At 33.4% G+C, this 10,087-nt stretch overlaps 1 long non-coding RNA gene across 1 annotated transcript; it reads right to left on the bottom strand.

Moving 5' to 3' along the window:
* Positions 1 to 4,187: 4,187 nt before the first annotated feature.
* On the bottom strand, positions 4,188 to 7,738 carry LOC111510940 (uncharacterized). Its single transcript, XR_012464568.1, has 2 exons — positions 6,420 to 7,738; positions 4,188 to 6,012 (listed from the first exon to the last, which is right to left on the bottom strand). It is a non-coding gene; the product is annotated as an uncharacterized lncRNA (long non-coding RNA).
* Between the last annotated feature and the right edge of the window lie 2,349 nt (positions 7,739 to 10,087).

Genomic DNA, 10,087 nt, shown 5'->3' with positions numbered 1-10,087 from the left:
ATGCCAAGACATGTTGGTGTCCATTTTAACCCTCAACAAACTTATCGAAGCAGAAAGCGAAATTGTCTAACCTGAAATTATTATATCCGGTTCGGAGACATTTATCTTCTTGGAGAAAACAGATGCCTGGATGTTTGTGGCATTGAATTGAATCTGGTTACTTTCACTCATATTCGAATTCACATCTAGATCCTCATTAAGATATGCAACCTCCTGCAGCACAAGGGTGCTGTCGTCAGCAAAGCAATATATTGCATTCTTGGTTTTTTCCAATGAGTCGTTGATATACAATAAAAAGAGGGTTGGAGACAATATGGATCCCTGGGGAACACCAGTGTTTATGGTGAAAGTATTCGAGAGAAATTCATCGACGGCCACTTGCAGAAAACGTTCTTTCAGGAAGCTGAAGAGACATACACAGAAACGATCCGACAAGCCATAGCATCGAAGTTTGGCCAGTAAAGCCTCATATGCCACATACGGCCGAAAGCCTTAGAAATAGCCCAAGAGCTCTTGATTCTCAATTATGTTATTCCAAATATGGGTGACAACGACAGAAGGTTGCCTGTTGTTCTTTGTTTCCGAAAGCCATATTGATGATCGCTCAAGATGTTGAAGCCTTCCGAATATTTGAGGATATGTTTTGCAACTTTCTCCATGATTTTTGATATCACTGATGGCAAAGCGACTGGTCAATAGTATATAGTCTTAACGCGAGCAACCTTCCAACAAGAAGGAAAGAAATAATAATTTTCGAAGAAAAATCTATAACATTTCAAACCCTTTCATAAATCGAGATTTTTTTTTTCTATGAATATATTCGTTTTATTGTTATGAACAGAACTCGTATCTTGTATCTCGAAATATTTTGTCTGGCAGATAATGGTTTTTCTTTGAAAATTATTATGCACGAGGTCGGGGTTGATTTTTTTCCCAAATATTTTGATAAGGGTTTTGTACAGAATAAAATGAATACGATTATTAAAAAAATCTAGATCCGCGAAATATTTGAAAGAATTATAAAAAGTTATCATGCACGGGTGGAGATTAATGACGTCATCAAAGTGACCACTTACTGAGATATTGTTACGTTTTTCAACTCTTTGAATTTTCCTGAAAGTCGTTCAAATTTGTGTTGTGATAAATTGTAGCATTTGATGTGGTGAAAAACGTGATTTCCTTCAAAATTAGTTCACCTTTCACAATTTAAATTCGCCACCAAACACAGTACCTATTCACCCTGACTGCATCTTCATTCTTCAAAACATTTTGTATTCTCTTTTTGAACAAGGCCCTACTATTCTCTGAGAATGTACCAGGATCTTAGTGTTTCAGATTAGTGATGATGCCGGTTCTGAACCTTGACCCAAGAGCTGAGGCGGAATGAACCCTATAATTTACAGTCTATTTTGTGCCTTTTAGCCCTCTTTTTATCTTTTTTTCTGCTTTCAGTTGATTCCTCAGGCTTCGCACATGTTTCAACGTTAATTCAATATGTTTTCCGAGCAACAAAATATTTCGAGATAAGCATATTGTTCAGTACACTAAAATAAATAAATTCATAGAACGAAAACTGGATACACGATAGATCTTATTGGAATTCCAAATTTTTCTCTGAAAATCACTGTACACGAGATGTGTACAAAATGTCCAACAAAATATTCCAACATGTATGTCTCATGTCGCCCCCCTACGAACGACAACTCTCAAAAGCTGAAACTTGTGCGAGCTAAGAACTAAAGAGGTCTTACCATTTAACGTGTGATTCCTAACACGGGTTGAATGGGTACTTCACAATTTACACAACACTAACATTCAACGCTAACAGCTGTTTCGACATACTGTGTCAACTCATGAGCGACTTATAAACTAACCTAGGTATATGATGTCACCTCCTGATCCTAAGACTTGCATTGGTAGGTAGAAAGAGGTATCAAAGGACATTTGGGAAATTACTACTAACGTATTGATAATGGGAGCTTGTAGAGCCCAAATTTTTTCAATTTGTACTATGCTGACTTTGAATTATTTATAAATGAATGCAAATTGTTATCTGTCTTGAATACCAAATATGGCGGCTTGTAAATATGTTCTTGATAGTGGTTCCAATAAAAATAACAATTTCATGTTCACCTGTTGTAAAAAAACACTGAATCAATATTATGTGTGTGTGAAGTATTGTGCAGTATTTCACCACAGTTGTGCTGAAAGAATACATGGAAAAAGACTACTACAAGGACACAAAATAATATGCAAGGATTGTGCATCTGAATCATACCATGACAAAGACAGTGATAGTGATACATTCCTCAAGAAATGCATAGAAGAACTGAAACACGAGATTATAGTTAAAAACAATACTATAGAAAAAATGAAAATAGAGCTCAACAAATTCTATGAAGATACCATTGAAATTGAAAGGGATTTAACAAATAAAATTCTACAACAGAAACAAACTACTGAAATCCTTAAATCAAAGATAAAAACACTAACGAATAGCAAAGATGCCGATAAGACAGGGGAGCTAATTTTTGCAAGTACGCAAACTGATAAAATAATGGACCAGCAAAAACAAATAGAAATAAAAATGACTCATGATAGATTCTCACAAACTGAGAGCAGTCTGGAAAACCACTCTAAATTGTTGCCAAGTATAAACTTATCAATGAGAAATGAAAAATTATTGCAATCTACAACTGATGGAAGTATTTGTAATAAATATGGAAAGAGAAAAGAAAAACACACCATGAAACATAAGCCTAAAAAAACAACATCATGAAAGCAAAAGAAAAGAAATCTGTGACAACAGAGTGGAAAGTAGAGAAAATGAAAATAGAATCCGAGAATAAAAAAAGGAAAATTTTTGAAGATACAGACACAAGATTACCTAATGAAGAAAAAAGAAATAATGTATCACTTATGGACGAAATCCAACAGGTTGATATGTCCAAAGACAGGAATGCCTCAATCTTAAATGAATATGCACAAGAAATACCGGAAAACAGTAATAGGGAATATTGAGAAACCAGAAGTCAACTCCGCAGTGACGCAACTTCCACACAGGAAGAAGAAAATACTAATTACTGGAGATCAATATGCTCAATGATTCCAAAGAGTTCTTAGCTTAACAACCGACTGCCTTTCCTATAGGATTGATGAATGGATCTGCCCTGGTAATGAACTGTCGGAAATAAGCAAGGATACATTTGCCAAAGTTATAAATTACGGTCAGGATGATTATGTTATCATCATGTTCAACACGAATAACATAAGTAATAAGTAAAACACTAAATCTTGCCATTAAGAATGTTATGAATATCAGTAAGTTCACAAACCTTATAATTATACCACAACTGAATGAATGCCCAGATGAATATATAACTCGAAGTTTTCAAAAAAGAATAGAGAAATTCAGGAGAAATAAGCTTAACTGTTCTCTTAGGTATCAAATAGACCTTAATAGGCCAAATAGCAAATTTATGATCAGTGACTTAATCAAGAATGCCCTCATATCCCCAACAAGTCTGAAAACTGTGGTCAAAACCATACAAATCAATGAAAACGAAAACCTGCAGTCTTTTCGAGAAAGTGGAGAGGGTAAATAATACTAATATCAACAATATAGAAGAAAAAATAAAAATGAAAAAAGCTTATAATAAGATAAATAAAGAAACACTAATCATTACCCCATCCCCAGACCTGAAATGACACTATAGTATTATACACCAAAACATACAATGTCAGAAAAATAAGGCCTTGGAATTAGAAATATTTTTGAAGACACTTGAATGTCAACCCTCATTTGTAAGTATAACAGAACATTGGTTCACAGAGACTGAGCAATATCTGATTAAGTTAGAGAGCTATCAAATGACCTCTTCATACTCAAGAAGGGAAAGAATACACGGCAGATCATGCATCTTCTCTAAAACTCCGTTGAACAGTTGTGAAATTGTCGAAATCAGAATTAAAAGTTTCGAAAGTATAATAGAATGCTCATCGGTAGTTTGTAAGGAAATTAAATGTATTATAATTTGTACCTATAGGCCCCCTTCTGGAAATTTAGATATATTCCTACAAGTTCTCATTGAAATACTTGATCTTGTACAAAATATATTCAGGAAATATGATACAATACTATCTGGTGATTTCAATATCAATCTTATGAATTCAAATAATGCAACCGCTCAGTCTTTTCTACACCTTTTATTAACATATAATCTGCACAAACAAACAAATGAACCGACAAGAATAACATCAAGATCTTCTTCACTACTGGATAATATTTTTATCAACTTCGAAAACGATTATCCTGGAGAAGTTATTACCTCTGCATTATCCGATTATGAGACTCAAATGCTCCGAATTGAAAGATCAGGAAAAATTAAAACTAAAAAAACAAATAAAAAAATAAGAAAAGAGTATTCTCAGATGCTAAGCTTGATCAATTGAAAAATGAATTGAGAAATATCAACATATATCAACTTTATTCCTATGATAATCCAAATGAAGCTTATAATTATTTCACTGGAGTCCTCAGACAACTAATGAATATAGTCACCCCACTAAAATCTTGTAAAGCAGACACCAACTTAAAAAATAGGGATTGGATTACCATAGGAATAAAGACATCAAGCAAACGTAAACAACATTTATACAGATTAAAAAAATGGCATATCTAATGATACATACCAAAGATATAGCACTATTTTCAAAAAAGTAGTTAGAGAAGCAAAACAACGCTGTAATAAAAATTACATTAAAACATCCACTGATAAGTCCAAGACAGTATGGAATCTGGCAAAATCTATTACTGGTTCGGACACTAAGACACCTATGTCGGTATCGGAAAACATTTCTCCAGATGAAACTAATAAAACACTAGCTCTAAATGAGGTGAATCAGTACTTTATTAATAACTGCACAGCTTTGAATAGTGTAAGTAGGAGCAATAAGTATTTAGAGCCTCCATCATTTGATAAAAGCATATTCTTTTCCCAACAGATTCAAAAGAAGTTTATGATACTATTCTGAAGTTGAAAAATAGTAAAGGGTGAAGATGAAATACCAACTAAATTACTGAAACATGTAGCATATGAGATATGTGAACCTATTGCACAAATAAGCAACTTATCATTTTTGACAGGTATTTTTCCTGATAATCTTAAAATTGCGCATGTCAAAGCTATCGTTAAAAAGGGAAATAAACATGAAATAATCAACTATAGGCTCATTGCAATATTGTCAAATGTTAGTAAAAACTTTGAAAAAATAATATGCAATAGACTGATCACTTATTTAGAGAATAATAATCTTCTAAGTGATATGCAGAATGGATTGAGAAGAAATAAATCTACTACTCGAGCTAACTATCAAGCTCTATGTAAGGTAATTGAATGTATCAATAGTAAAAAGGCTACAACAGCTGTCAATCTGGACTTGTCCAAGGCTTTTGACAGTGTTGACCATAGGTTACTGATCACAAAACTGTCGTTCTACGGTATCAGAGGGCTGCCACTCGAACTAATTATGTACTATTTGAAAAATAGTCAGCAATGTGTTACTGAAAGGAATACTGATGGAAATCTAATGAAATCAGAAATGCTATGTATTATAAGAGGTGTACCCCAGGGGTCAGTGTTGGGCCCAGTATTATACATTCTTCACACTAACAATGTGCCTGAAGTTATTGATGAATACATAGTTCAGTATGCCGATGACTGTTCTGTGGTTTTCAGTTCAACCGATCACGACTACCTACAGGCAAATATCTTTTTCAGGCTAAAGATTCTGGAGGAGTACTTTACATCACACAATCTCAAACTGAACAAAAACAAGACACAAATCATATATTTTACCCAAAACGGAACAAATAATACTTTTAGTGTTGGTGTAACTATTTTAGAACCAGTGTCCCAACTTTCCTTTCTTGGAATTATAATTGACTCAAAGCTGAACTGGAAGAGCCACATAGATAAAGTGGCAACAGAAATGTCAAGGTACTGCTATGCCCTGAAAATAATTACACAAAATAGGTATATCCACTGAGGCTGCGATGTTAGCATGTAATGGTTATATTCAGAGTCACATCAGATATGGCATTATATTCTGGGGAATGTCTGCACATACATAAAAAATATTCGTATTGCAAACACGGTATCTCAGAAAAATATTCAACCTTTCTCAGAGAGAAAGCTGTAAAAAAATATTCGTACATAAAAAAATATTAACACTAACAGGTCTCTATATTTATGAATCTGTGGTATTTGTCAAAGAAAATGTATCTCTTTTTGCGACTCATGATAGAAACCACACCCACAACACACGAAACAAAAATAACATTTTGAATATAAAGACACATTTGACCTATCTTCAAAAAAATATACCTTTTTCAATCATGAATATTTATAACACGGTACCTGAATCTCTCAGAACTCCGTCTTCTGTGATCATGAAGAATACATTGAAAACTTTGCTTCTCTCCAAAGCTTATTATTCGCTGGAAGAATTCTTCAATGATAATTTGAATTGATGATGTTCGCGTTGAATATTTCATGTCGTATCATTCTGCATTGTGATGTAGTTTAGTCTCTTTTGAACCTACATATAGATGTATATGTTCGTGTTCTGTATCCAATATAACAATATTACATTAAGTATATTGACCTTGTGATAACCTAGTTATTCATACATCTGTGGCCATTTATATTCTTAACCAATATTAATGATATTGCCTCATGATTTTTTTACTATTTCTGTAATGTTTACTGTAATTGACATGTTCTACACCTGAAAAGGTTTTTTATCTGAATGCTTCCTTTTTGCCTTGTTTCTGAAAGAAAGTAGATATTATGTTTGTGGAATAACTGAGACACGTTAGATATGTCAGGTTTTTTCAGATATCAGAATTGGAAAATAACTAAATTATATCTGGCATGAACTTATTTTTCCAGATAGTTTAAAAATGTGACAGCTCTGTTTGAAAAATGCAACAAAAGTGAGCTAAACAACTTCAGACCAATCGCACTTCTTAGCAACATCAGAAAAGTAAATTATATACAAGAAAAAAATGAAATCTTCTGTGTGATACACAGAACAAATTAGCAGGCTTTAGGTAACATAAATAGATTCCATCAATAAAAAGAAAATTACAACAGCTGTTAATTTGGACCTTCTAAAAACCTTCTATAGTATTGAACACGAAATACTGTTTGTCAGGTTATCATTTTATAGTATATTAAATTAATGAAATTATGTCATGGCATATAAGATGAGATTGCCATGGCCACCTGTGAGAAAGTTGTGGCCAGTACTCTCTGTATTTATTATTAATTTGTTAACAGGCATCTGATGCATAAATTGTCAAAAGCTCACACAATATTTGTGCCACCGTAGCTGAACCGGATTTGGAATCCTATACTAAAAGATGCTAAGGTGGCAACAGTGCAATGCAATGTCATGTCATCATCAGGTAATAACACTTCGGCCAATAGCAACGCATCAACAAGAAAGGCGGGCTACCTGAGTCAACATAAGTACAACCTAGGAACTAGAGCTAGAGATCACCAGTCATCGGTGAATCATCAAGATGAATAAATCTGTGAAGAAGCCAGCCACTCGTGCTGGCGAAACGTTAGGATACAGTTCCAAACTACGACGGCCTACAAACCCGAATGAAGATAATTACACTGATACTAGACTAAACTTTTCCACACAGAATGGAAGTGCAGAACAGAGTTAACATTCTATTTTTTTTTGTATCATATAACTATATATTACACAATCTGTAGCCACCTAAGCTAGGCTTGTGTCGTGGCTACAGACTGATATAAGGTGTGTTATATAATGTATAATAAAATAAATACAAAAAAAAGAAAAAACTAAAATAGGTCGTTTGGTTACATAATACTATCCACCTCACTAGGTTAAAAACCGCAGTTGGAGAATGATGGCTATAGTGAGGAAATAAGAAGAGAGAAAGAGAGAGCAGGTAATTTAGCTTAAACATTTTCAAAGATATCCTGCAATTGATCATAATGATTTCTGATGAAAACTTTCAGTTCCTTCTTCAATTTATGATAATTATTATTATTCTTCAAATGGAGTGGTAGCTTATTATATAATTTCGGACCAAACTATGTCACAAATTTCTGGTTATGACTCAATCTACAGTGTGGTATGGTAATTGCTTGGTTGGAGGTCATTCGCGTATTATATTTATGTGAAATGCTGTTAATGGGGTTCCTACAAATCCATAATAAACATTGATGAGCGTATAATTTTCTGACTTTGAACAAACCACTTTGTTCGTAAAGTAACTCTGTATAATATCTCCTATCCTTTTTCAATGCGATTTTGATCAATGTATTTTGTATAACATCAAGATTATGTAGTGATGTTTTGAATAAACCACCCCATACTCAGATGCAGTATCTAATCATCGACTCCACCAAGGCACCGTACACCGTCAGTATGACATCTCTACTTAGGATACTTCTTAGTTGGTAAAATTTCCGAATCAGTTTGCGGAGTTTTTTCACTATGTGATCTATGTGATCATTCCAGCGTAGAAATTGGTCGATCATGACACCTAAATATCTGATAGAATTTGTTTTATATATTCGGGAACATCCACAGTTTTGGTTTTCTGTACACGTTAATTTGTGAATCTTAATGAAGTTTTCGTCAGGTTGATCTTTTCTTGTTGAAGTGAAAATTATAAATTTAGTTTTATCTATGTTAAGACTCAATAGATTATTACTTAGCCAATTATATATCGATTTCATTCCTTTGTTTGCGTTTTCATATGTTTCATTCCAAGTTCATCCCACAAATACTACCGCAGTATCATCGGCGTAGGATAATAGTTTTCCTTCAAAATTGCTGATATTAAAAATATTGTTTACATAAAGCAAAAATAAAATAGGGTCTAATACTGTTCCCTGAGGTACGCCCATGCTGACGGGTAGTGGATTACTATATGAATCTTTAATTTTAACTATCTGAATTCTGTTAGATATGTAATCTTTGAAAATTTCGAGAGGCATTCCTCTAACTCCAATGTCCTGTAACCGCTGAAAGAGGATATCATGATTGACGGTGTCGAATGCCTTGGCTAAGTCTAAAAATACAGTGATGCATTTGCCTGATCCTGAAAACTATTGAAAACATTATTTGCCAATTCAAAAACTGCTCCTTCAGTCGATAAATTTTCTCTGAATCCATATTGAGATTTGGAGAGGATCCCATTTATGTTACAATAATCGACTAGTCTATTTTTTAAAATCTTTTCAAATATTTTAGCAGAGTTATTAATAACTGTTATTGGTCTGTAGTTATTTGTTTTATGTTTATCCCCAGATTTATAAATCGGAGTTGTGATAGAATCTTTGAAAGCAGAAGGAATTTTATCAGTCAAAAAAATTGAGTTGAAGATATGACATAATGGCTTTAATAGATAGATTTGAAATGTTTTTACGAAGAATACATGAATAGTCAATTTAGTCATGAGGCTGACAAATAAAACAAGATACAGCGACATACAACCAGTAAAAAAAAAGTTATATTTTAATTGTATTTCTGTATCTGTGAATAAAGTTACTGAGTAACAAGTTGCCTCTTTATTGAATAGTACTGTATTGTTGAGGATGTTGAGCTCTTAATACAGAAATATCTTTCAAAAAAATTTTAATGGTTATATAGAATTTCTACCAAGTACAGAACACAGTTTTTACCGGTCAGCTATTTCAGAACAACATTTACACATTATTCAAGATGCTTCAAAATAATATGGAAAAAGATCGCAATTCACTTCTGATCAGTGTATACTTATTTGAGGAAATGAAAATATGTCACTTTGTCTTTTCTAGATTTATTATAACCTGTTTTCACTGAAAACGTCATTGGTCTAGCCTATATCCCTGACACAGTTGATGATAGGTGACTGACAGGAAATTCCAATCAACAAGGATTTACAGAATGGTATCGTGCTTATATTTCTCAGATTATCTCTGCTCTCTTTCACTTCCAATTTCCCTCTCGATCACATTCACTGCTGCCTTGGAATGGAATTGCAACAGGGGCATAG

Source organism: Leptinotarsa decemlineata, unplaced genomic scaffold (assembly GCF_025532065.1).
Source record: "Leptinotarsa decemlineata unplaced genomic scaffold, Ldec_3_MD MMD2_tig00000010_RagTag_RagTag, whole genome shotgun sequence".
Lineage (NCBI taxonomy): Eukaryota > Metazoa > Arthropoda > Insecta > Coleoptera > Chrysomelidae > Leptinotarsa > Leptinotarsa decemlineata.
The sequence above is the reverse complement of the archived record's forward strand: the minus strand, read 5'-3'. Positions and strand labels throughout refer to the sequence as shown.